General features: G+C 36.9%; 1 pseudogene across 1 annotated transcript in view; it reads right to left on the bottom strand.

Moving 5' to 3' along the window:
• The window catches only part of LOC306637631, a 129,978-nt pseudogene that overhangs the window by 97,389 nt on the left and 5,897 nt on the right, over positions 1-26,692 (bottom strand). Inside the window, exons 4-7 of the transcript in view lie at positions 24,742-24,837; positions 16,454-16,636; positions 14,875-15,017; positions 1,868-2,084 (exon numbers count right to left, since the gene is read on the bottom strand). The product of the transcript in view is annotated as an uncharacterized misc_RNA (transcript). The remainder of the gene's footprint in view (positions 1-1,867; positions 2,085-14,874; positions 15,018-16,453; positions 16,637-24,741; positions 24,838-26,692) is intronic.

The raw sequence follows: 26,692 nt of genomic DNA on the forward strand, positions 1-26,692 counted from the left end.
ACCTATATCCCAATCCCTTTCAGGGACAGAAACCAATGATCTATAACAAGGTAATTGCACAGTGCTCAGATACCTTGAGATCAAACAACATCTGTTCCCCTTTAAGTACATATGAATTGTTTTGATTAGATCATGAAGCTTTTCTTGAAAACCTACTGAAATCAAAGCTGCCTTGATGGAAGACAACTCTAATAGGTAACAGAATTGCTCCAAAATAGAGGCAGATAATTAGATTCCTTGCTAGATGGAAGCAGTGCCCCTAAATGCATTCAGAAACCCAGCTGATGAGAAACAATGAGGCAAAAACATAAAGCAGTGAATGAACACGAAGTGTTTGCATTGCAAAAACTCCAACTGCAGCATCATTGTTTGGCATCACACTCTCCCAAAATAGGACACAGACTGTCAAAACTGGGGACTTAATTACACTAGGTTAATAAAAATGCAAGCTACTACAGAACCTCAGAAACCAGAATCAGCAACATCTGGCCACATAGTCCAAGGTGGTTTAGTGCCCTGAAGACTTAGGTGCTTGTCAGATACGCTCCTTTGAGGCTGGCAGCTCCACCCAAAGTTCCATGGAGGACTAGAATTCCAAATGGAGGCTGGGAATCTTCAAATCCATTATTTAAGGAAAACAATCCATGTTAATATCAGAAAAATCTTGTTTTACAAATTAAAAACATTTTTGGAATTTGCCACCATGGCCCATCCCATTATCCCCCTACCACCGTTCACCTGCCAGAAGCATGTAACTAAAAAATGGATACCATTAGAGAGAAAAGGTATTCCCATTGGGGAGAAAGATTAGAGGGAGCTTTTGACAATTAAAAATGAATTTGCAAACTATCTTTATCATCAATTTAGATAATTCAGACAAAGTAATATCCTTTATTCTGAAATATCTACTTTAATCCCCCAATTGATTATTTAATCCTTTTTTACTATAATTTGCCCTCCTAGAAATTGGAATAGAAGCACACTCACATTTTAACATGAAATTAAAGTTGAAATAGAAATAGTAATACCGACCATGGATACTACTAAATAGAGCCTGCTTTGTGAAATCCTTCCATACGTCCACTTGAATCTCAATTCAAAGTCAGCCAAGAAGAGGTTCCAAAGACCTTACTTTTAACTTGCTTTCATTTTTCTATCTGAAAATCTACCCCTAGGAAAAAGGGGCCAGAAAGAGGCTCTTAAAAAGACATTCGTAAAGGCTGAAATGAAATGGATTTCTTAGTATAGATTACAAAATATCTAACTCTTACCTGGCATTTTGTTCACTGGGGATTTATGCATGTCTCACAAAATTAAGTGCTATTGACTTCAGATTAGTCTTCAATATATTTTGGTTTTCCTAAAATGGAGACCATAATAAACACAAAGTCATTTTTCAGGTCTCTAAGAATACCAATCCACTTCACAAATGTCTCCAAATCTATCAATTTAATCTTAGACCCAACATGCACACCAAGAGTAAAACAATGAAAACAATATTATTCCCTGCTTACCAAACACACATTCTTTCTTTTCTTTGGCAAGTCAGTATTTATTTGACAGACATAGTTCTATTATGAATCATTATCACTTGTTTTGAGTTCAATAGAAATAAGTTATGACTGAGCAATAAAATGGCTTGGAAAAAAATCATTTCTCAAGTTTTCTATCTATAGAAAACCTTTATTTTAGGTCAGGATCTTCAGAAATAGAATTTGAGATTCAGATTCCAGTTTGAGAAATTTCTTTGGAAAGTGAGGGAAGCAGGGGAATTAAAAAGACAATGGTAAAAATTAAAAGCTAAACAAAAAACAAGACAATGGTGCTGACTTGGCTTCAGTCTGATCCCTGTGGGACCTGAGAGCACCAATGCAGAGAGCACCAATGCAGCAATTGCAGGATCGATGGTCCCTTCAGGCAAAGAAGAGGCCGGAGTCTGGAGAGGAGGAAAAGGAGGCAGATAAGCTTCCCTTTTGGTCAAAGGCAGTTCTGTAACTTGGATGTCTTGTAAGCCAAGATTCACATCAGCTGGAAAATGGGCACAAGACTGACAAAGGCGACAAAGGTAAGTGACAAACGGTGTCCTATAAAACCCTTAAAGATACCAAGATAAAGTTTAATATTTCAACTTGGTTAACTTCATGTACTTTATCCTCATTTAGAGAAGTGAAATTTCAAATAAGTAATAATATAATAATGCAGATTGTGAGACAGCTAATACATGAACAGATTAAATATTACTTTACGTAGAGATGAAATTGGAATGAAGCTCCTTTCTGACATCTCTCCTACTTGAACTGTATAGAAGGAAGAGAAAAAAAGAGAAGAAAGAGGAGGGTTTGGAGGAAAAGGAGGTAGGCAGTGGCATTTAAAAAGCTCTATTGTGTTGGGCACAGTGGTGCATGCCTGTAAACCCAGCAATTCAGGAGGTTGAGACAGGAAGTTGGAAAGTTCAAGACCAGCCTCAGCAACTTACTGAGTCCCTAACAATTTAGCAAGACCCTGTCTCAAAAAATAAAAAAGACTGTGGATGTGGCTTAGGGGTTAAATGCCCCTGGGTCCAATCACAAGTACCAAAATAAATAAATAAATAAATAAATCAAATAAATCAAATAAAAGCTCTTCTGTAGCATTATTGTACTCTGCTGATGGAAGCAGGAATTCATCAAAATTCTAGAGACAATAGTGCAATATTTACCAAAAGCTTCAACTATTCCTATTTACATCTCTAAAATAAAACATCTTTTTCTGGTGCTTTTTCTTAAGGAAAGAATCAGGCAAGAGTGCAAAGATACTCACTGAAGCATTATTTAGTCATTGCAAAGAAAATTAAAAAATAATAATATTAACAAATATTCATCAACAGAAGATTGATCAAATTTGGGATTAGACATATAATGACACACTCTAACCTCTTAAAAGGATAACGTAGATGCATATAACTAATGTGGAAAGATAGTTAGAATTTATGTTAAGAGAAAAGTAGGTTACAGAACCTGTGTTTTGTGCTTTATGATCCTGAGTGCATGCAGTTTTTAAGCACAGTTGGGTTATAGATGCCATAAACATAAAAAGTGTTGGGAAGCTTATTTGTGTTAACAATTGTTATTTCTCTCTCTGGAATTATAGATAATTTTTATGTTCCTCTTTTAGTTTTACTATATTCTCTGTGTTTTTGGCAACACTCATGTATTAATTTTATGATTTATAAAAAATAAATCTATTTTACTTTCTTGAACCTATACTCAGCCAAACTATCTTACAACATTTGTATGCTACCTCACTATGATGTACAACAATAGCAACAAGAAAATCCATGGGCAACCAGGAGAAAACAGGCCAACCAAGAACAAACAAAAGTTAAAAAATATTCTCTGACTAGCAACTGTGTGGAGGAAGATGTCACGAAGCTTAATTACTAACGTCCTTTTGGGATGCCCTATAAGTGAATCACTTGACCCCTTTATAATACAATTTTCCATTAACATTTTTATCAAAAAAAAAAATTCACCACTCTGGTTAAAGTACTTAGATCCCCAGGAAAAAGCATGGATAATATGGTCAATTTAATGTTTAAATGAGTAAAAACTTGGAAGCAATTATTTCCAGGGAGTGAAATAGGGAAAAAAAAAAAAAAAAAAGAAGAAGAAGAAGGGGGCGGGGAAAGAAAGAAAAAGAACATCCTACATTCTAGACAATTCTTTTAGTTGCAAAACACAGCACACACCCTGAAGGATTAGAAGACAATTTCCTAATTCTCTGCCTAAACCACTCTCTGATCTTTTATGATCAGAAAATCACTCAACTGGGAGCCATAAGTTTATGCGGCCACTACCTAACAGACTTCTCAGAGGCACTTAAGAAGCTATTAGAATCAGGCAAATGCTTGAAGACTAGCAGAGTCCAAACACAAGGGCTTCCATTTCTTAACCACCACTTGGGACAGGCCCAGAGGATTTCAGGCATGCTCTGGAATTATGTCATCATGTGCTAATGAATCTGGAAAGTGCGAACTCCTTTCTCCATTCCCTGAGTACCCCACCAATCAAGAGTCCCAAATTAGCCTGATAAGGGCCAGGAGTTCACAAGAAGCTGGGTGTAAGATAATGGGAGGGTAAGGATGTCAGAAAGTGAGGGTACAAGCCCCATTTAAAGAATAGCTAGTACACTATGCCCCACTGTTGCCATGATGGAATCTGAAACCAGGCAGTCAGATTTCTGTTTCTGCAGAACCATTTTCCATAAGAAAAAGGAAATCCACAGGTGCATATGAAATCATTTGTTTTTTTTAACCTGTATGGAACAAACAAAACATGTCTGAAGACCAGGTTCTGCTCAGAAGCTGCCAATCTGTGACCTTTGCTGTAAATCCTGCAGAGCTTCTCTCTGTGGTTAGTGTTAGTCCAGCTGTGAGGCTGGTGTCAGCAACTTGGGCTCAGTGTCTTTAAACTCATTGTATAATAATGCAGAAGTGTTCACTGAATCACAAATGAATAGGAGTCAGTGAGAGTAGAATAGACACTAGATCAAGAAACAGAAGTTTTGCTTTCTACCTAGACTTTGCCATTTAGTAAATTCATAAAATTGGAGATGCTACTCTTAACTCCACTGTCCTTATACCTGCAAGATAGAGTCCTCTCTCCCTCTCCCTTCCTCCCCCATTTCTATACACACATATGCACACACACACACACAAATATATACAGTCCTGACTCACATGACATCAGACTGCATATACAATAGTGGTCCCATAAGATTATGATGGATTAGTATTATTTAGAAATCATTATTTTCCAATGACATTGGGGCCCTTGTACTGTTGTAAATAGTGCAGCACATTGGTCACATATTGTTGGTGATGTTGGTATTGCCAGTCTTAGGAAAGTATAGTATAGCACATGCAATTATGTACAGTACATAATACTGGATAATGATAACAAGGGACTATTTTGCTCATTTATGTATTTACTACAGTATATACTCTTTATTGTTTACTGAATTTATCAGGTTACTGATGTGCCCTCAAGGGGCATGTCACGTGATTGACTTAGACCATCTAGGTGTGTATAAGTACACTCCATGATGTTTGCAGAAGGATAAAATCCCTAAGGAAAACATCCCCATCATTAAACAATGTATGATTGTATACATTTGGGGCTGGTTATTGCCCTCAAAACATTTATCAAAATATGTTTTTATTCTCTATATGCAGCTAAGTCAAATAGAAAATAAAAGCAGAATGAAAATGGACTTCTCAAAATATATCTCTCTTAGTGCACCAGTACCATTTCCCTGAAGAACCACCAGCCTGAGGGTAGAAACGCTAATAAGAGGAGATGATTCAGACCATAGGGAACAGAAACAGATATCATAGGAAAGAAGCAAGTATTTTTGTAAAAGCTGAAGCACCCATGGGCTTCATTCTCAGGTTGAAAAAATCAAGGAAGATTGATTGACTTACCACTGTCAGTACTGATGTAATTTTCAGAAAAATGTCAGACTGTATATACAACAGTGGCTTGCCAGAAGTCTGTTGGAAGACTTCTGAAATGCTGCCACTGCTGTTTCATTAAGGTTTTTGTTCTTTTCAAGCCAACCTCTGATGTTTTAAGGCATGCATTTCAGGAACAAAAGAGGAAAATGCACGAATTGACACAGCAAATTGTACGTTACTTGCAAAACATCACAAATTGTGTGGGTCCTTTAATTTTAAAAGTTTGATACAACAGTACTGAACGATAGCCCAGAATTCCATTGTGCAGCCCAGAGATTTTTGAGCTTCACCACTTAGTTGTCAAAAGAAAGGAAGAAGAGATAGGAGAGACAGGAGGAAGAAGAAAGGGGCAAGAGAAAAAGAAGGAACAGAGGGTGGGAGAAGAGAGAAAAAGAAAAGAAGGAAGAAAGGGAGGGAAAGGGACAGCAAGGACGCATTAAATCATTTCCAGTACTAACGATTCACATCAGCAGTCTTTCACAGGCAAGGCTAGATAAATTGTCAAGTATCCCTGACCACAGCTAGCACTCCAAGAAAAAAAAAAAAATTAGCAAATATAATGGCATTTTGCTACAAAAATTATTGTACTTAATATTCCAGGATATCAAAAAGGAGAACTATTAGCACACTTAGGGACACTGGGAAGGCCATGTTTAGTTTGAAACATTATTTCTTAATAATGGGCTTCTTGTTGCACCCAGAATCACTGGCCAAAAGCAGAAAAAAAAGGGGGGCACATGCACTAATGGGGAAATGAGAAGAGGAGTGAGGGTCATTAGAAACCTTTGCAAGATTGTAGTTTAGAGACCATGGCTTCACACTGACTCTTTATGGGAGAACAAAAAAAACTTCAATAAAAAGATCTATTGAAATAATTCACATTCAAACAATGTTGAGTTAAAAAGAGGACAAATAAGAAAAAAATAATAAAAAAAAAAAACCATGTCTTTGATGGTATCCATGCCTTTCTGCAGCAGTCCTGCTTTGAGTTGAGGTGACAGAGTCCATTTTGAAATTTCTGACCTCTGTGCACATGGGATGCTGTTTCGCTTCCTGAGTGCAGAAAGGTACACTACCTTTCCTTTGGAACTAAGATATGTTTTGTTCATCTCTTCATTTAACCTAAACTTTACTTATATATTATCTGAGGGCTTTGGCTGAGTGCATTTGAAACAGTCAGGAAAATTCAGAACAGGGGGTGCGCTGATAACTTTCCATTTCTGCAGAATGGACAAGTTCAAAGTGAACTTTTTAGTTCTTCTTCTTATCAGACTGGGGCTTCCAGAAATAAGTCAACTGTCCAAAATGGTTATCAAAGAGTTTGTTCTTGAAAGTCATGTCTGTAGCCTTAGGAAACATGCATTCTTCTTTGAGGATGAAGAGGAGGCCCATGGGCTCTTGGAGATACACAAAGACAGCACGTTTTTTTAAAACTCCAGGAAACAGTGTGTCCAGTGGGGAATGAGTAAGAATTCATTCCCTAATAATTGAAAAAGGAACGAACATTCACTGCATGTAACTAGCCAATCATCCTTTCAACAAGTATGTACTGAATACCTCTGATCAGTACCGACACCAGAAGGAGCTGCTGATGCTGCAGTGACCACATACTGTCCTCAGGGTGCTTACGTTCTGGTGGAGCAGACAGATCACAGCCAAGTAAACAAAGATAGAACAAGAAAAATAAATAACTTAGTCTCATATAACTGCTCTGAAGATGCACAGTGAAGGGAGACAAAACAGGAGGAGCAGACTGAGTGAAATCTATTTCAGGGGGTGGTCAGGGAAGACCTCTCTCACCTGAATGAGAACTTGAAAAAAATCTGGGCACAGATATTCTAGGCAGAAAAATGAAGAGCACACAGGTCCCAAGGCAAAAGCATACTTGACAAGTTTGAGATCCTGTCAGAACCAAATATGGACAGAGCACAGCTAGCTAGATATAGAGCACATGGTGAGATGCTATTGGCATGAGGCTTATGCACTTAAGTTGTCCAGATCCCAAAGAATTCACAGGCTGTCGTAAGACAGTTGGACTGTATATGTAATGAGAATAATATTCTATTGTGTATATATACTACAGTTTCTTTTTCCATTCATCTGTTGAAGGGCATATAGTTTGGTTCCACAATCTAGCTATTGTGAATTGAGTTGCTATAAACATTGATGTGACTGTATCAGTGTAGTATGCTAATTTTAAGTCCTTTGGGCATAAACTGAGGAGTGGGATAACTGGGTCAAAAGGTGAGTTTGTTCCAAGTGTCCTGAGAAATCTTCATACTGCTTTCCAGAGTACATAATGAGAGTGAGGGAGATGGGGATAAGAGAAGAATGGAGGAACTTTAGAGGGAAATGAGAGGTGGGAGGGGGCATGGGTATGAAAGACGGTGGAATGAGACAGACATCATTACCCTATGCACACGTATAATTACATGAATGGTGTGAATCTACATTGTGTAGAACCATAGAAATGAAAAGTTGTACCCCATTTGAGTACAATGAATCAAAATGCAGTCTGTAATAATAAAAAAATATTTTTAAAATGTAATGGGAAGCCTCTGGAGATTTTTAATGTGAAGTGATTTGATTTATGCTTGAAAAGAACCCTTGGTTTGGAACAGGAGTGGGCAAAGTTGATTGGGAAATCTTGAACAATGGTTTTTCTATTTTAAAAGGGTTGTAAAAACCAAAAAGAATGTTGATGGAAAACCTTATGACTCTCTTAAGCAGATTCTTCTCTAACGTGTCACTGAGTCTTTTTCGCACCTTTGCATCCACTCAGCCATTGTGGCACTGAAAGCAGCAGTTAACGTGTAAAATAAATGAGTGACAATGTTGCAAGAAAACTTTATTTACCAAAACAGACAGCAGGCTCTATTTGGCCCATGAAATTAGTTTGCTGACCCTTAGTCTAGTCTAGTTATTGTGTTGGGGCCTGTGAGAACTCATTAGAAATGTGAGATATGTTGAAAATGGAGCTTTCATGACTTCCTGGTGGATAGAATGTAAAGTGTAAGATAAAGAGGTTCTTGTCCTGAGCAACTGGATAGTGGATACTGCCATTAGACAATACATACGTACACATATACAGGGAAACAAAGTGGGCAGGGGAAGATCAATGAATTTTATATTTGCATATGTGTTTATAGATTCTTTTATCTACTCCATGAACATTTTGAATGGACCTTTTGTGATCAAATCACTATATCAGACACTTCAGTTTGTATTAGGAATGAATCAGACATGACTCTGGTTCCAGAGTATCTATCTGAGAAGATAACACATGTACATTATATACAGACCTCAAAACAGGCGCAGATAAAACATTATGAGCATTTCAAGGTATGACAAACAAGAGAGAACATGACCCCTTGCCCCAACAACATAGATTCCATGATTCTCTACCAACCCTTTGAACCTAAGAACCATAGACAGATTTGGAAGAGACATTGAAGGTGTAGTCCAACTTCCCTAATAGATCATTGAATTGCCCTCGAAATTCCCTTCTAAAAGGCTGGTTAGCTTATGCTTGAATATTTTTATGGCAAGAAAACACACAAACTCTGAGTCAAATGTCTGGATAAGTAAGGTGTCAAAACAAAATTTGTTTATAGTTTGGAATCCTTTGGTCAAAAGCCATACAAATGTGTCTAATAATTCTTCTCATCAGATATTTGAAGATCATGTTTTCAATCCACCAAGTCTATCACTCTAATGGTTTTCTACCAGTTGTGTCTTTTCTTGTAGCCATAGAACTTGAATTTTATGGAAAGGATATTGAACAACATTCCAACAACAGCTCTTGAAGAGTTTTGGGTAAGAACTGTCTTCATCTCAAGCATGTAACTGGGGAATCGTACAGAGTGAGGAGGTGAGCTACTTTAATGAGGCAAAGTACTACAAGTGAAAGTGACACCTATATTGTTCCTGAGAACACTGATCTTGTGAGTTTTAGGCAACATCGGAAGTGAGGAGGGAGAGGGAAAGGGGAGATCTGGAAATTAAACATTTGATTCTCTGGTGTTAACTCTAGGTTTTATGAACTCCACTTGTACCATGTGGAGTATAAATGGAGTTCATACATCCTTGCAAACCCTCAGTGAAAACAAAAATGATGCATTTTAAAAGATAAGCGTCTCCTGGGATGGTGCATGTTAACAAGAATACTGAGGCAAAGCTTCACCAGGAACAGAAGCTCCCAACTCAGGCAGGAAGCAAAGCAGCCTCCCACACATGAGGACCTCCATTTCCCTGATCTCCAGTGAAGCCAACTCCCCGTTTGGGATGAGGAGAAGTTTTATGTGAATCAAGCAGATTTCACACCTCAAAATGTACCACTGTACAACTGTACCACTGAGGAGAGAAGAAATACAGTTCCTGTAAGGTCTTCTCTACTTCTAAAGTGCTCAGGAGGTGTAAAACTTCTAATAAATAAGGAACTGTCAAGCAAATTAATCTCTAAATAGGTTGGAGAATAAAGTCATTATTTTCTGCCCCAAAGAATCAATTGTCCTATATTGTACAATAAATGGTTTGAGCCTGTTGCCCTGACTCAGAACATAGTCTGACCTCTCCCTCTTCATATATTATCAAATCTGCCTTTCCTTCTTTCTCTGTTACTTTCTCACTACTTATACTTCTGCTGTCCTGGATCAAGACCTCTTGATTTCTCACTCATACTACCATACCAGCTTCTTTACTGCTTATCATAAGCCTATCCCAGACATTATGCACAAATCTATCAGATTAAATACAAGCAGCCCTGATGTTGCCATTACCCAGCTCAGACCCCTCTTGATTCCATTGCCTTAAAATCAAGTATACATTAATTAAAATCCCTTCACAATCTGACCCTCCTTTTTTCTTCAAGGTACTTCCTTTTGCATTTTCTGTTCTCCAACTAGACTACCTGACATTTTAGAACATGTTCTTTGCTTTCCTGTCTCTTTGCCTTTGCTCTGGCCTGTCTCCCCTTCTGCTGCCTTCCTATGTTTGTTTGCTAAAATTACACTGATTTCTTAAGATCTAATCTAGATTTTGTGCTCCTGCCCACCAGGCCTTTCTAGATTCCTATAGGCAGAGGGGACCTCTATGTTTCTCATCACTTGGAGCTTTCCTTTGTGCCTTTTATTGAATTTATATTGCAAATAATCATTTTAAAACATACTTTTACATTTACTAAATTTACAAATCCCTATTTGACGGTGGATTTCCTAAAGGTAAGTGCTACTCAAAACAAAACAAAACAAAACAAAAAAAATGCTACCTTTTCCATAGCATTTAATCCAAAATCTTATGCAGAGTAGCGTGCTATAATTAAGGCCCAATATTATGTGTGCTTTGCCATCTGGGGAAAACCAGGAGGGGCTCAAATGACCTAATCACAAGTTCCCCTCCCATTTCCTCTCCTAGGTCATGCCTCCCAGCAAACAGCCATCCTTATGACAAGGAACAGACACAGTGTCTGCTTATTATCCCTGAATAATTGGTCTTGATTCCCTCTCAGCCTGTGGAATTATTCAAACAAACCAATCACATCCTTCTGCTAGAATGCTGGGCCACCCCACTTTACTTTTACTTTAAAGCCTGCCTCTCATTATCCCTGTGATTCATTTCATTCTGAGGGCCTGCGTGCTGTGGGGTATCTATATGCCTGGGAACATGAGCATTTGTGACTAATGAGATGCTGATCGCATGCATCCAGGGTTGGATGTCATATATTGAGCCACCTCCATAACCCTAGACCAGGAATCCCTCACCAATGGTATGAGAAGAAGCAGGCAAACATTGGTTGCTACGCAGATTTACTTTGTTAATGAAAACAAACGAATTATAAAACTCTTGGTTTTAAGACATCTTTTTCAAGTATATGAGCAGTTCCTTGAGTACTAGGGTGATACCCTCTTGGGTTTGCATTCCTTCAAACCCTTAGCACACTACGTCCTATAGTGTAGGCCCTATGCAAGTTTCTGCTGAGGGATTGATTGACAGGTGAACACTGAGACATACAGGTCTGAGTTCTGGGACCTGTGCTAATTTGCTATGGTGAACAGTCAGACAAAAGTGAGGGTTGCCAATAATGATGATAAAAAAGCATGAAGTTGTATTTAAAGAAAATATTCATGTGTATATAAGATATAATCAGATATTAATGTGAATAATTTTATATTTAAAACATCCAAATTATCATATTCAAAAATCTCCCTTTGGGAGGCAACAGCATTTATTTAGTGCCTCAGTGCTACCAGGGTTTAAATATTTTAGAACTTTATTTGGAACATTTGATATGATTGACTATAACACGTCAAAAATTTGCACAGTCTGATATTTTATCATTATATAGAAATAATCAAGTTATTTAGGTCAAGTTCAAGCAGATAAGGCAGAGAATGTTTCAATTGAGTCATAAAGTTTAGACTCAAAGTTCAGAAAGATGTTGAGTGTAGAGCAAATTTTCTCTTGAGGTTGATAAAATTCTAAAACTATTTCCTCATTCCAAATATGTGAGAATATCCAAAACAGTCACATTATTAGAGAATATAACCTTTCATTTTAATACACTGAAGGACTTACAAGTTTAAAAGTATAATTTTGATTGTATTTTTAAGGAAATCATAGGAATAATCTCTGCTAATATCATATATAATCACAAATATGAATTATATATTGATATGTTCAGATATAAATTATTATTGTTCAAGTTCTAAATGAAGCAGAGTGTGAGCTAATCCTGTAATAGATTTATTCACAGCATATATATGGAAGGGGTTTATGGCAAACCTAAAAGTCAAGTTAACATTACAATATAGTTGTATTTCAGTTTGAGATACACTTTTTTATAATCTTAATATGAAACTTTTATGTATGAAAATCCTTTTTCTTAATGTGCAGAGATGCAGATTATAAGACATTTTGTAGATATTGATGTATTTTAGTTCTTTTGAATGTTAAAACTTCCATGATTCATGCTATTTTAAGGAGTGGTTTTGATTATTAATATTTGCTACAAATTTTCTTCAGATAGCCTAAATCAACAAATAATGGTCTTTTCACAATATAGAATGTATTAGAGAAAGATTTTATAGTCCTTATGTGCCTAACCTGAATTTCTCTGAAGTCATTCATAGAAAACCACAGACTTTGCTTTCTTTTATGTGGTCGGTTTTTTTTTTTTTTTTTCCCTCTCATTTTATCATATTAGTAGGAAATTATATCCTTGTTGCTGGAGTAACTGAGGCTGGTCAAAATAAGGCAATATGCTTCAGATCTACTAAAAATCATTAACATTTACAGAAATATCAGCATCTAAACAATATCTATATTTCACTTTCCTGCCTGAAACAGTATCTTGTCATCATCAGAAAAGCAGATATTAAGGTGACAATGTCAGAAGCGAAATCAGTCCCTCCTAGGACCTTAGCTTGTTTCATTTTTTGATCAGAAAACTGTAGCTTTTAGTATGCCACAAAGAATTTATCAGATCAAGGTTGGATCATTATTATTTTTTCAAATCAGCTCATGTTTGATTTATTATCACTTTTTAATCAGCATGTTATCCCCAAGAAGTTCACTGGTTATAAAATGAATAAAATCAACATGATGTCTACTCCTGTTAGGAATTATAGCGATTTTCAAGGAAGATTTAGTTTCATGCAAAGGCTAATAAATAAAAATGATAGGACACTCAAAATGATAAATCCAGGATCTGCAAAGGACAGTGAGAGGTCAGTCACCCAAGCTCCTTCCTGACAGCATTGTTGAGAATCAAAGGTGACAGTGTAGCTACAGAACTTTCAGAAAGTTAAAGGCTTTGGTTTGCCCTGACCTGTCTCCAAAATTCACTGCAACCCACAAGCTGCTAACATGTTACCATGCTTACTCACGTGGACAAAGCTACAGAAAAGACCACACAGAACTCTCCCAGCAAATCCTGTTAATCTTTCCTAGAGCGTGCAGAAAGATTCCAGAGTACAGGGACATCAACAATTTCACAAGCCATACACTGCGGCTAATTTACTAATAAGGCATGAAGTATTATCATAAATTACTTAAACTAACTGGTACTTGTCCAATTAAATGAACAAACTACATCCTGCAAGGTATTGGCCTGAGGATTTATGGCTGTTGTTTGTTTGCATGCTAATTTGCCAAATTTCGTTAAGCGTCTCTGGATCTACTCATTCACCTTTTGTTAATCAGCCACACTCTACAGTGCCCATATTTTCAGCTCTGTTTTTCCAGTCAACAGTATGACCATTTTTAATCACAACAAGCCTCTTCGTGTATTTATCGTGGTAGCCATGCACAAGCTGAGAAATATGTAGCTAGAGTCTGTATTAGAGATGATGGAGTACAGCAAATGACATGAGAGTTTAGCTAGGATGTTACGGGTGCTGCACACAAAGACCCATTAGGAGAAAATATGCAGGACTTTCCTGCCTCATTTTCCATCCCCTGACAGAGCTTGATTCCTGACATGGATCAACATGGCAAACAGGGACAATTCTCCTTAAATGAAAATGGACAAGGAGACAAACATAGATTACCTTTTCAATGAGATCTCTGCAGGCTTGCAAATCCAGACCAAAGTCAATGGATGCCCAGCCAATGCCTTCTTCCCTGTGTTCCTCTTGCTCCAGAATAAATATGTGCTGAAGGAAGAGCTGTTGTGGTTTTTTATGGTAAAATTAATTCAAAGTTGTTCACAGTTATTATACTTCAAAGATATGAATAGTTGAAAGAAGAGATAAAAATAGAGTTCTAATGCAAGAATATACATTAAAGGAAAAACAATATCCACTATTATATAACGGCAAATAGAGCCAACAAATGACAAATGCTCAATTAAATTCTTATCTCCTTCAGATATTATCTACAGACTAAAGATTATTACAATAAAACATTTAATGAAATTGTAATTCAAAATTATAGAAGATTCCTTTACATCTATTTATACTTCTATTTAAAACTGAAATAAGAGAGGAATAAGTTCTTAATATTACAATAATATTTTGGGGGAGTTACTGGGGATTGAACTCAGTGGCACTCAACCACTGAGTCATATCCCCAGCCCTATTTTGTATTTTATTTACAAACAGGATCTCACTGAGGTGCTTAGCACTTCACTTTTGCTGAGGTTGGCTTTGAACTCACAATTCTCCTGCCTCATCCTCCTGAGCTGCTGGGATTACAGATGTGTGCCACGGTGCCACGTGACAATAATCATTAATATTAACTATAGCCCTTTTTAAACCAAGGTAGCTCATAAAATTTACAGAGAATGATTTTCATCATTCTTTGACCTTATTTTTCTATGTCTGGGACATATTTTCAAATCTGTTTATAAATATGAATTGACTGCATCCTCCACGTAGTCTTACGTCAAGAACTTCAAAATAGTGGTGTTGAGAATGGCAGTGAAGAAGAGCTTTGACAGCTTGGCATCCAGGGCCTTGTTGGTATGTGCCACCAGCCACGTAAACATCCTTTCACATATTGACAAGGCATCAAGAGCAGAGATTACCTAGAAATCACAGCAAAAGTACTTTATCATCTGACAGAAGTGCTCATTTTAATCCTGAGCATTCTCTACGAGCAAACATCTTCTAGTGAACTTAGAATGAATTTACTAACCTGTGATTCTAATGTTTTGCTGAATATAACAAAAGAAAAGAAAGAAAGAAGCAAGTGAGGGAGGGAAAGAGGAAGAAAGAAGAAGGGTAGTGAGCAACCTTACTACCTCCCTACCAAGAGCAGTTGAGGGAAATCATATTCCTATTAATAAAGAGCTAAATATGCTGAGGCAGGGTGTGGCAATGTGCTCTAATGCCTTGCAATGTGTCCTAAGACCAGCAGCCTCAGCATCACCTCAGCTTGTGAAAGATGCAAACTCTAAGTTGAGTCCCAGACCTATAGATTCTGTACTCTAACACTCATCCCAGCTGCTTCCTGTTGTCAAAAACTCCTTGAACAAACTGTAGTCAAGCTCTTCTGACCTTACCTCACTTGTCCTGTCTTCAGTCTGCCAAGCCCAGTTGCATCAAGAATCCTGATAAATTGCTGAGCACTATGGCACATGCCTATAATCCCAGCAATGTAGGAGACTGAGGCAGGAGAATCCCAAGTTCAAGGCCAGTATCAGCAACTTAGATCCTAAGCAACTTAATGAAACCTTGTCTCAAAATAAAAAATAGAAAGGGCAGGGGATGTGCATCAGTAGTAAAGTGCCTCTGGGTCCAATCCCCAGTACCAAAAACAAACCCAAAAGCAAAGCAAAGCAAGAAGTATTCTGCTAAGTTGCTTTAGGGAAAATCTCCCCTTTCTTGATATCCAATTGTGTTCTTCATAGCCTGTATGTCATGTGTAAATTCCTAGCCTGCCTTCAGCAGAAAACCTGTTAGACCAGCTCAGCAAGACTATCCCTAACCTTCAGGTCTCCTCTTTGTGATTTTCCATCCACTGCTCTTTGCTTATAAATTCCATCTCATCCTGGTTGTATCTGGAATTGAGTCTGAAGTCTCTCCCCTATTGCAATACATGAATTGCAAAAGTCCTGAATAAAAATCTTCCTTATCATTTTAACAAGGGTCATAATATTTTTTTTTTCTTTAACACTGCACACAGCAAAGGTTGGCTAGTATAAGTATGGTAGATTAGAAATTTGCAGTTCCTAGACATTGTTCTGTTGGTACTGTTGTGGCTACTTACGAATTGCACAACCCATGGCAAGTGATCTATCCTCTCTGGGATGCAGCACCTTCTTCCAAATAATGAACTTTAAGGGTTTTTCTAGCCCTGACTACTATCTCTTCATTATATTAGTTCCCAGAGTGGCCCTTGTGATCCTAAATGGAGAATGGCCTTTGGTAGCATCATTTTGGCTCAGATTCTCCTACTGTCAAAGTGAGGCTGCATGACCCTCCCCTTGAGGGCTATGGCAAAGACTCTCCTGCAACCTACAGGGCACAGATCCAATTTCTGTGCCTGGATGATGCCATAGAAATGCAGATCCTGCTCCCACAAGGAAAAAGTACTGCTGTAGGAGCAGGTTTCTAACAGACTCCAAGTAGGAGTGAATTTCAGCTGGACGCTCTCCAAGCCGGGAAACAGAATGTGCCCCAAAGTGTAACTTGTGAAACAGGCCTATCACATAAAGAGAGAGCACACAGCAGGGCCAGTTGGTGTCTGGTGGTGATTTAGCTGTGAGTCACCCACCCTGATCAGCTATCTTGTGTCATTCCCACAGGAATTCATAAGCTGGATGGCACCAGTTTTTCATGATGAGCATTAAGAGCATTCACAAAAATAAAGCATCAGGAAGATTTTCATCCTCTTGACACCAAGGAAATCAGTCTGTCTACAGCCGTCAGTTTGAAACTTTAAAAAGAATATGAATAACTTGTTCACCCCATTTCATTTCCTAAATGCTTAAGAAGCTGTTTGGACAGGTGTGGGGAGTGGTGGAGAAACACAGGCATAAAGTCTGGAAATGCAGGCAGAGGGAAACGCAGACAGTACGATGTCTACTGAATGAATTAATGAAAAAGCCATAAACCAATATGTTGGCTGGCTAAGAAACCACTGTAATCTTTTTCATCATTTTGTGTCCAATGAAGGAGCAAGAAGGGAAAACCTATACTTCCACTTTCCAGGAACAAATGAACCCATTTCTTGATTCTTTAAAAAAAATAACCTTATAGAAGACTTTGATTACTGCAGGGTGATAGTTCGGGATAAAAAAAATAACAGAAAAACAAAGAAATGGAGCCAAACAACAAAATTCATTGCCTTTTTCTTCTATAAAATAATAACGACATATGCATATCTGGGGTTTTTGTCAGAGATTCAGTGAGTCAGAGGACATAAACTTATATAGCACAGCACTTGGAATTGGTATCCCAGTGTTAGCTCTCCCGTTCCCATTCCATTTCACCTATATCACTTCTCGTCCTCGCCCCAGTATTTACTAGCTGTGTCACCTTGAGCAGTTACTCTTTTTAAGAGTCACTGTCTTCAGCTGTAAAACAGAAATATTAATAAGACCTAGTTTGCATGGTTGCTATTAGATAAGATATGATAATCCACACAAATCACTTAGCACAGTAGCCATAGTAAGTATTTGGTGGATACTGATTACTAGTATTATTGTTGTGTCATCATGATTAATCTTTTCTAAAATCAAATAACTTATTTCTAATAGACTCAGAGCTACCATGGATAATAAAACACTTGATAATCAGGTTTAATAGTTCTCAACTGAGGAGAAGCGCACTTGGGATGTGGAGGGCATCTTCTGGCTGCCATAGTGACTGAGAATGCTACAGGCATTTAGTACCTGGGGGCCAGGGATGTCAAGCATGTACAAAGTGCAGTGTGCTCTCATTCATGAAAACTGTCCCATCATAGATGCCAATTGTCTCTCCATGGAGAAACAAAAAGTCATTCAACTTCTTCACTGTGGGGCTCAGAGACGTGAAGATAATTGACCAAGGTATCAGAGTGAGATAGCATTAGAGCAGAACTAAACTTTATATAGTGTTAAAACTGCAGGAATTTTCTCCATCTTTTTCAATTGTTAGCAACAAAGCATAAGAACATGTCTCTGTTCTTAGCAGTGGCAGTTGTCTCTATGAAGTCTGTAAAATTTCTAAGAAAAGAAAAGCCTTGTAGTCACTCTAGGGGAGAGAGAGAGAGAGAGAGAGCGAGAGAGAGAGAGAGAGAGAGAGAGAGGTATTTACACTTAATGTTAAATAATAATAGACTAGCTTGTTTTGCCTGTTAAAGACTGGAGTAGTAACTCAGTCCCCTAGAATATGATATTAAAGGGATAAAAGTCTGATTTCAGTCTTTCTGTGGGCTCATTAGTTTTATAAGGAGAAACACCCCATTCTATCATCATAGCCTGTCATGCATATGCATGTTATGGTGAATATCTAAGAAATCAGGAAACTACCAAACACCTCTAACCTCAATGCTGAGAAATAATTCAATGATTGTCCTGTGGAACACAATTCAAGTTCCACTCAATTTAGTCCATTTTTACATTGGTAGATTACCTACTGGTTTCAGAGCACTGTGCTAGATGCCAGGCTACTAAGATGAATTAGATACAGTCCAAAGCCTCAAAAAGGCTGTATCACAAGGAATATAAAAATGTAGGCAAATTAATTCAAGACATAAAATTAGTATTATGTTAAAAGTAGAATTATTTGTTTATAGAGTAAGCTAATCTTACTGTAATAAAAATTAATAAAATTGATTTTGATTAGAATTATGTTTTAAATAACATGGACACATCAGATACCTTAACAAAGAAAACAGTTTATTAAAGTCAAAATGACTATTTTATACCACAGTTATGTACATTAGTCTATCTCTTGTTCAGGTTTGAGATGTATGCAGAGAAAAATCCCTGAGTGTCACTTGAATTAGCTGCATGTCCTTTGGAATATTACTAAGGTTCTTTTAGCCTTAGTTTCCCCAACTAGAGAAATACAAGTATTCCTGCCCTACTTACTTCTGAATATCATAAGAATGAAAAAAGATCATACTTGTGAATAGCTCATAAATATTATATCTGACAAAGGCTATCACTTCACCTTGCCAGGCCCTCTTTCCAGGAGGCTGTATTTCTCAGTCCCCTGTAACTGAAGAGTAATTTGACTAATTCTCACCAATGGAGTATTAGTGAAAGTGATGTCACTTCTACCCCAATCAGTTGGGCTAGGTACATTTTCTCCACAAATTATCTTTTCTACCCATTCAGCAACTTTGGAGACCAAGTGTCCCAGAAGGCATGACTACAAAATGGAGACGGCTATCCACATGGTCTGGGACTTGGTACAATGAACTATTTTCATTGTCACTGAGATTTTAGTGTGTATGTATTATTGTAGCATGGGCTATATCAGACTAATATATACAGCAGATATAAATTATTATTTTGAAATGTACCAGCTTACATAAGTGGTGTGTCATTAGTGAGTAGCCCTGGGAATATTTATTGCAAGCAGGCAAAACCTCATGATGAACAGTCCTCTGAATTTCCCCTATTCTGTCATTGTAACACTGTTCTACAGGCTAAGCAAAACCTACAAGACCTTCTATCTCACTTCTGTTTTCAACCCTTCCTCCCCTCAAACACTGACTTCAGCAAACGTATGGAACCCCTTTCTCAATTATCATGTTACTGTGTGTCTGTTCCAATAAAGAAGTCAAGGTGCCTAATAGATGAGGAATGCCAATTTATCAATTTTATTCATATCAGGAACCAACAATTTTGAAAGCACCATAGCTATAAACAAAATGTTGATTACAACAAGTGAGATGTTTGCCTGTATCTGCAGAGACTTGTTACCTAAGGCGAGACTGTCAAAATGTGTATTTCAGACTAGAGAGACTTAGCACAGGTTCATTTACTATCCCATAAGTAAAAGCATTTGGAATACTCATCATAATAGTTATTTCTTGCTTTTTAATATAAGCTCCTATTGTGGACAATCTCCATGGTTGGAAATATACAATATTTACACAAACAGAACAAGATCATAGAATTATAATGTTCTTGAAATATAACCTTACCTCTTCTATATTTTGACTTCTGGTAACATTCATTACCAATTTTGTTTCTAGGCTGAACCAAGCCCTTCATCAACTCAAAGGAGTTAGTGCTTTGTCAGCACCTGGTTATAAGGAGGAAGGGAAGAAGGGAAAGAGGAAAAGTGAGTGAGGGGGTAAAAATTCATTCCATCATAGCCAAACACTCTATCCAGAGAATGAAAGGTTATTTTTTTAACATCAATGTAGCAAGATAAATTTTAACCTTGAAATGAATGCCTGAATCCTAAATGTTTAAAGAAATCTGTTTCTTGGAGATGTAAATCAAAACCACATTGAAATGCCACTTCACACATACCAGAGTGGCTATAATCAGAAAGACATAGACGATAACAAGCATTGAAATCAGAACCATTGCATCCTGCTAGTAGGAATGCAAAATGGTGTGAACACTACAGAAAACAGTTGGACAATTATGACTTAAATGCAGAGTGACTAGAGGACCCAGCAATTCTCCTCTTAGGTACATATGCAGGAGAAATGAAAACATATATTTACACAAAACATTATATGCAATGTTTCTACTAATATTATTCATAATAGTCAAAAGTGAGGGAAAATGCCTGTTAATCAATGAACAGATAAACAAAATGTGATATGTTCAAGCAATGGGATATTTTTCAGCCATAAAAGGGAATGAAATAATGACGTATTAACCTATGACATGGCTGAAACTTTAAAACATTCACACTACATGAAAAGACCACATAGCATAGGATTCCATTTTTTATGAATTGTCAAGAATGAATAAATCAGAAGAAACAAAAAATAGTTTTGTGGTTGCGGGGGACTGGGGAAAGAAGTAATTACTAATGTGTATGGGGCTTCTTTATGGGGAGACAAAATGTTCTGCATTATATGGTGGTGATGGTTGTACAACCTAGTGAATATACTAAAATTCACTGACATAGGATAAATTTTATTATTTCTCAATTAAAAAACCGATTTCTTGATACTGGCCATTTTCTAATAAGAACTATTTCTAGGTATATGCTTATAGGTTCGTTTAATGAAACAGAGACTTGGGCTGTGGAATTTGATCATTAAAGGCAACCACCAATCAACACAAGTCAGAATACTTTCCCAGGGAAGGGAGGGGGTGGGGAGAGGAGGAAAGAGTGGGAATGAGACAAACGTCATTACTTTGTGTACCTGTATGATTACACAAATGGTGTGACTCTACATCGTGTACAACCAGAGAAATACAATGAACCAAAATGCATTCTTCTGTCACGTATAACTAAACAGAAAAATGACAATAACAACAAAAAACCCTTCCTTTCCCCCTGAGGTCTGTTTACTCCTTAGTGCCCTCTGCTGCCCAACAGGAATACAGATACCGCACTAAACGCTTTCTAAAATAAAACTTCAATTTTCTAAAGAAGTAGGAAGGATTAATGTTGTCAGAAGAAAACGTAAATAGGTCTGTATTCCATTAGGGATTTAAAATGACAATTACATGAAGGAATGCTACAGGCGAAAAGTTATAAACATATTTCAAATTGTTGATTTCAGTTATTAAACAAAATGAATATTCCACTCCTCTGGAATCCCTCTGGTATGCCTTCCATTTTAAATAAATTCTGAGATAAGCTAGTGTATCTTCCATAGTAATTCTGTAAAATATCTTACAATAGGAGGTGATGCAGCTTTTCATTACTGCACTAAAAAAATAAATAAATAAAGGTTAGAGGTGAGGGAGGCAGGGCAGGTTGATCAATGGGTACTAAGTTACAGTTAGGAATATGACGCTCTGGTGTGCTGTTGCACAGTAGAGTGACTAGAGACAACAATTATGTACTCTACATTTGAAACATCTAGAAGGAAGTATTTTGAATGCTTTCATCGTAAAGAATTGATAGATGTTTGAAGAGATACATATGATTAACCTGATCAAAACATGACATGTTGTATCAAAGCACTGTTACTCCAATAATACTGTATAATTTTTGTATTTTATGGATATTAAAAATTTTTTTTTTTTTAAAAAGACCTCCAGGTAGAAGGGACAGCATAGGTAAAATTCTGGGGCTGTGACATAAGGCATTCTCTTACTATATCACCTATGAGTTCTTCCTTTTTAAAAATTGAAATTAGCCTTTTATTCTATTTAAAAATTTTTGACTTTCTGGTTTCCAATGCAATACATGTTTGTTTCAAGTTTCAAAATGTTATAGAAATAAATAACCTAGAAAGTTAGAGTGCTACATTATCAAAACCTTCAGAAATAACACTGCTGTCTCATATATAAGTGCCTAGATATTTTTTTCTTATATAAGTACGAAACTAAATCATACTTGGTTTTTTTTGCAGCATGTTTCTAAGTCAGTGTATATAATCAAGTGCATTTTGCTATAGAATCCTTTTAGGATATCTAGTGTCACATTGCTCAAATTGGATGATAGGACAGCACAGTAGTTAAAGGGGGAAGCACTGGAGTCACATGAATCCCAATGATGCATCTTACTAACTATTCAACTTTGGGTAAATCACTTAACTGTCCTGGTCTCAATTTCCCTCTGCATATTGTAAGAATCAAAAGAATACATACTTACCTCTCATGATTACAGTAATAACTTAAAAAGTTAACATTTGCAAACTATTTAGAATGGTATCTGATACAGTAAGTTCTTTCAATGTGAGCTCATATTACCAAAAGGTATTTATTCAGGTCCCTGTTGACAGTATCTATGCTATTTCCAATTTTTTGCATGTTTTAGTTTTGAAGAAATTTCCAAGACAAGTTTTTTTTTTTTTGCATACATTTGTTTTAATAGACAGTCTGAAGGCAAAAAGAAAACAAAGCAAAAATTCTTATATCAGCAATAAAAAAGATGAGTAAGCTAGAGATTTACAAGTTATTGATAAATGGGTCAGGAACATTAAAAGGTATGAATATTAGAATAAAACTATATAGAAAATAATAGGATTATGTACAACCCTAATTCTCAATGCATAAGGAGAAAAAATAATGGGTATACCTTAAACTTTCTAAGAAAAACCATATTCTCTTTATAACTGTATCTCTAAAAAAAGAAAGGTATTCTTTTTCCTTTTTTTCTGAAAACATTTTTAAATTTGGTTTTGTTTATTTATTTGGCAATGCCGGGGACTGAACATTTTTTAAATATTAAGATAATAAATTGTTGAAAAAAAGTTAAAGAAGAATAAAAAAGGAAAAAATTATCCATAGTCCAAGACAAGTTTTGAATTACTGTCACCCTCTATTACATTTGGGCTCCTTTATCTTACTTACCTACCACCACCGAACATATTTTTATGAGCACTTAATAAGTATATACTAATGTCGACTCTGTTAGGGACAGCACAAAATGTGGTAGGTAAAGTCCAGGGGAGGAACTTCTAGGCCAGACCCAAAAGGAAACCACTGTAGATTTTCTTTCTGCATAGAGGCCTTACCTGGAAGGTGAATACTAAGTAAAGACTGGGAAAGAAGGCAGGAAGATTAGGAAATAAGAGATCAAGCAGCAAGTTAAACATGGAGGCCTGAACTAGAAAGAAGCCAGGGAATAGATGCAGGTCAGAAACATAACCAGAGACAAACCTGTGGATGGAGAACTCAAAAGTATGTTTGGACACCACATTTTTGATGGACCTTCTTTGGGGAGATTCTTCATTATACCTACAGTTCTCATCAGCCCGTGAATACAAATTGGGTCATGTTGACAATAATGAGAGCATCGCAAGGATCTCTGCCCTTCATGTTCATACAGAATTCGGCCTTCAACTCCCAAAGTCTCCCTGGACCACTTCTGGGAGTCATGAGACTAAGAAAATTCTCTTGTTCACCAGGACAAAAAAAAAACAACAATATATATATATATATATATATATGTATATATATATGTATGTATATATGTATACATAAGCATATGCATATATGTATACACATGCATATATACACCTATGTGTATATGCATACATGTGTGTATCTGTGTGCACATGTGAGTATACATACATATATACACACATGTATAAGTATGTGTGTATATATGATTTCCTGAACAATAAACCCAAACAGGGAACAAGTTTAAAACAAACAAAACACAACTAGAGAGCTGTATGTCATTTGTATTAACCATATATATCGATTTCCTTTTTTGGACAATTAAATTTCACAGGGGTTTTAAGAACTTGAAATTTTGTTATGTTATTAACTAAAATCAATAGATTACTTGCATATATTTCTACAAACCACATACTTAAACTTGATGTTAATTTGCAGCGGCAATGCCTTGGGTACTCGGTTGCCATTGAGATAGAAAAGGCCAGGCAGTGGAGAGTAGGGAAGGGACAGTTAAGGTTGACAAGAGGGCAAACACAGGACAGGCATTTTAACAGTCCTGAGAAACAGTAGTTCCAGGTCTGGTGAAAGTTTCCAGGTCTGGGAAAAGGACTGCATAACCTATAATCTGCCTGCACCCACAGTGGGACAATTGGAATATCAAGAACCAAGCACAGGAGCCTGTCAACTTCTCCTTATCTGCCTTTAAAAGGAGGAGCACAGTAGGACTTAAAGGGCACTCTTATCCCTACAGGCGCTCCGCAGCAGGTGTTCTGAGTCTCTTCCTCCCTTGGCTTTTAAATAAAAGTCCTATTGGCTTGCTTACTTTGGCCTTCTTGGTGTTCATTCTTTGACTCCGTGGAACAGGAACCCAGTTCCAACTCCCATCAGTAACATTATAAAACCTTTCAAAATTCAAAATCTATTGGGAAAATAAATGGAAAATCAAAATAGAACAAACATACCCATCTTACACTGAGATGTCGCTGCTAAAGGTGCCAGGTTTGCTGACAAAACCCTGATCATTTCAATTAAGAATTTAATGAGTCAGAATCATAGGCTTTTTGAACTGGAAAAAACTACAAAAAGCATCTAATCCAACATGAAAATATTTAAAAGAGAAGGAAAAATGCAACAGTGTGCTCGATCAATCTGAGTAGAGACAAATAGTACCCGACCATGTGAAAAACAAACAAGTACAGAGTGACTGTCCAGGCAAAAGATAAGGGGGAACGTTGGTCTTGTAAGCATTTGAAGCAGTCAGATGGACAATATAGGTAATAACTGTCTCAAAGAATAGCTTCCCACACCAAGAGCCACCTTCTGTCCTTTTTTCTGTGTTAAGAGAGAACTTTAAAGCTATTTTTATCCACAAACAAAAGAAACCAAATTCTCTATATAGTATCACCTTAGCTTTAACAGAAATAGCATCCAATGTTACAGGATTATTTCTTATCCACTCCAGAGATAGTTGAGTGGGTACAGACAGAACCGGTATGCCTGGATTTCTCCCAGAGATTTACACTAAATATCATACTATGTGTTCTCTTTTGACTGGACAGAAAACAATCATGGCCATAATGTTCTGAAAAATTACCTCATTTGCACTAAATGTTTATAGTTATACAATCAAGACAGTGTAAATTTATGAAAAAAATATCCATCTGGCATTCAGGAAATATTATTTTAAATCTAGCAATTTCTGGAAATATATTTTCATCATGTTCCCAAAGAGGCTTATGAAATTTTCTCTAATAAGTATCATTAGGATTTTGTGAATGATCCCATAGACATTATGAATGAACCCATGGCTTTTAATTAGGATTTAACTACAGATTTAACCATAGATTTAATTAAGCAGCATAATCTTACCCAGGAGTGGGTAACTTAACTTAGCACACCAAATGTTGATGTGTATCAAAGTAACCTAGAGAGCTGATAAAGGACCTAAGGATGAGCTTCAGGTTAAACCTGAGATTCTAGGTTTATCTTGTTACCCAAGTGATTCTGAAACACAGTTTTATTCCTCCATACTGGGATTGAACCCAGGGGCACTTTACCACTGAGCTACATCCTCAGCGTGTTTTATTTTGAGACAGGTTCCCACCATGTTACTAAGGCTGGCTTCAAACTTGCAATCCTCCTGCCTCAACCTCCCAAGTAGCTGGGAGCCCACTTCTGATACCCAGAAAAGGTAAAGGACAATGTCCTTATTACAATGGACTTCAATCTTGCTGCATACTGGGATCGCTGAGAAAGTTGTAAAAACAAATACTGATGCCCGCATCCCACAACCAGAGATATCAGAGACGTATTTTCTTGGGTCTAGGTAAGCCCTATACTTAAGGAATTTGTCCCTCAGGTGATTCTGGTGTATAGCCAAATTTGCAAACTATCATCTAGCGATTGGTAGTCAGATTTGGAGTACATTTGGAAGTTAAGAAGATGGAGAGAATGGTGTACAACTTCACCTAAACACTGCTAAAGAAAGAAATCCAAGAGGCATTGTTTTCCAACTTTATAATTCTATCCCAGTGCAGTTCCATCTGTAAAGAAGAAGATATAAATGAAAGGAACAATGTCAGTTTTATCAATATAAAATCTGGCTAATCTGAAGAGAGGTTATGATAATGACATTCAGTCTTTCATGGAGGGTTAATGATTTTTGAGCTGTTCACATTTCAATAATTTATTGATTGAAGTTTTGGTGGGCACTTGCAATGTACAAAACCTGGTGCTAGGTGCTGTAGAAAGTTAGATTAGCCAGACAAAATTCC

The sequence above is a fragment of the Sciurus vulgaris genome, assembly GCF_902686455.1.
Source record: "Sciurus vulgaris genome assembly, chromosome: 10".
NCBI classification, from domain to species: domain Eukaryota; kingdom Metazoa; phylum Chordata; class Mammalia; order Rodentia; family Sciuridae; genus Sciurus; species Sciurus vulgaris.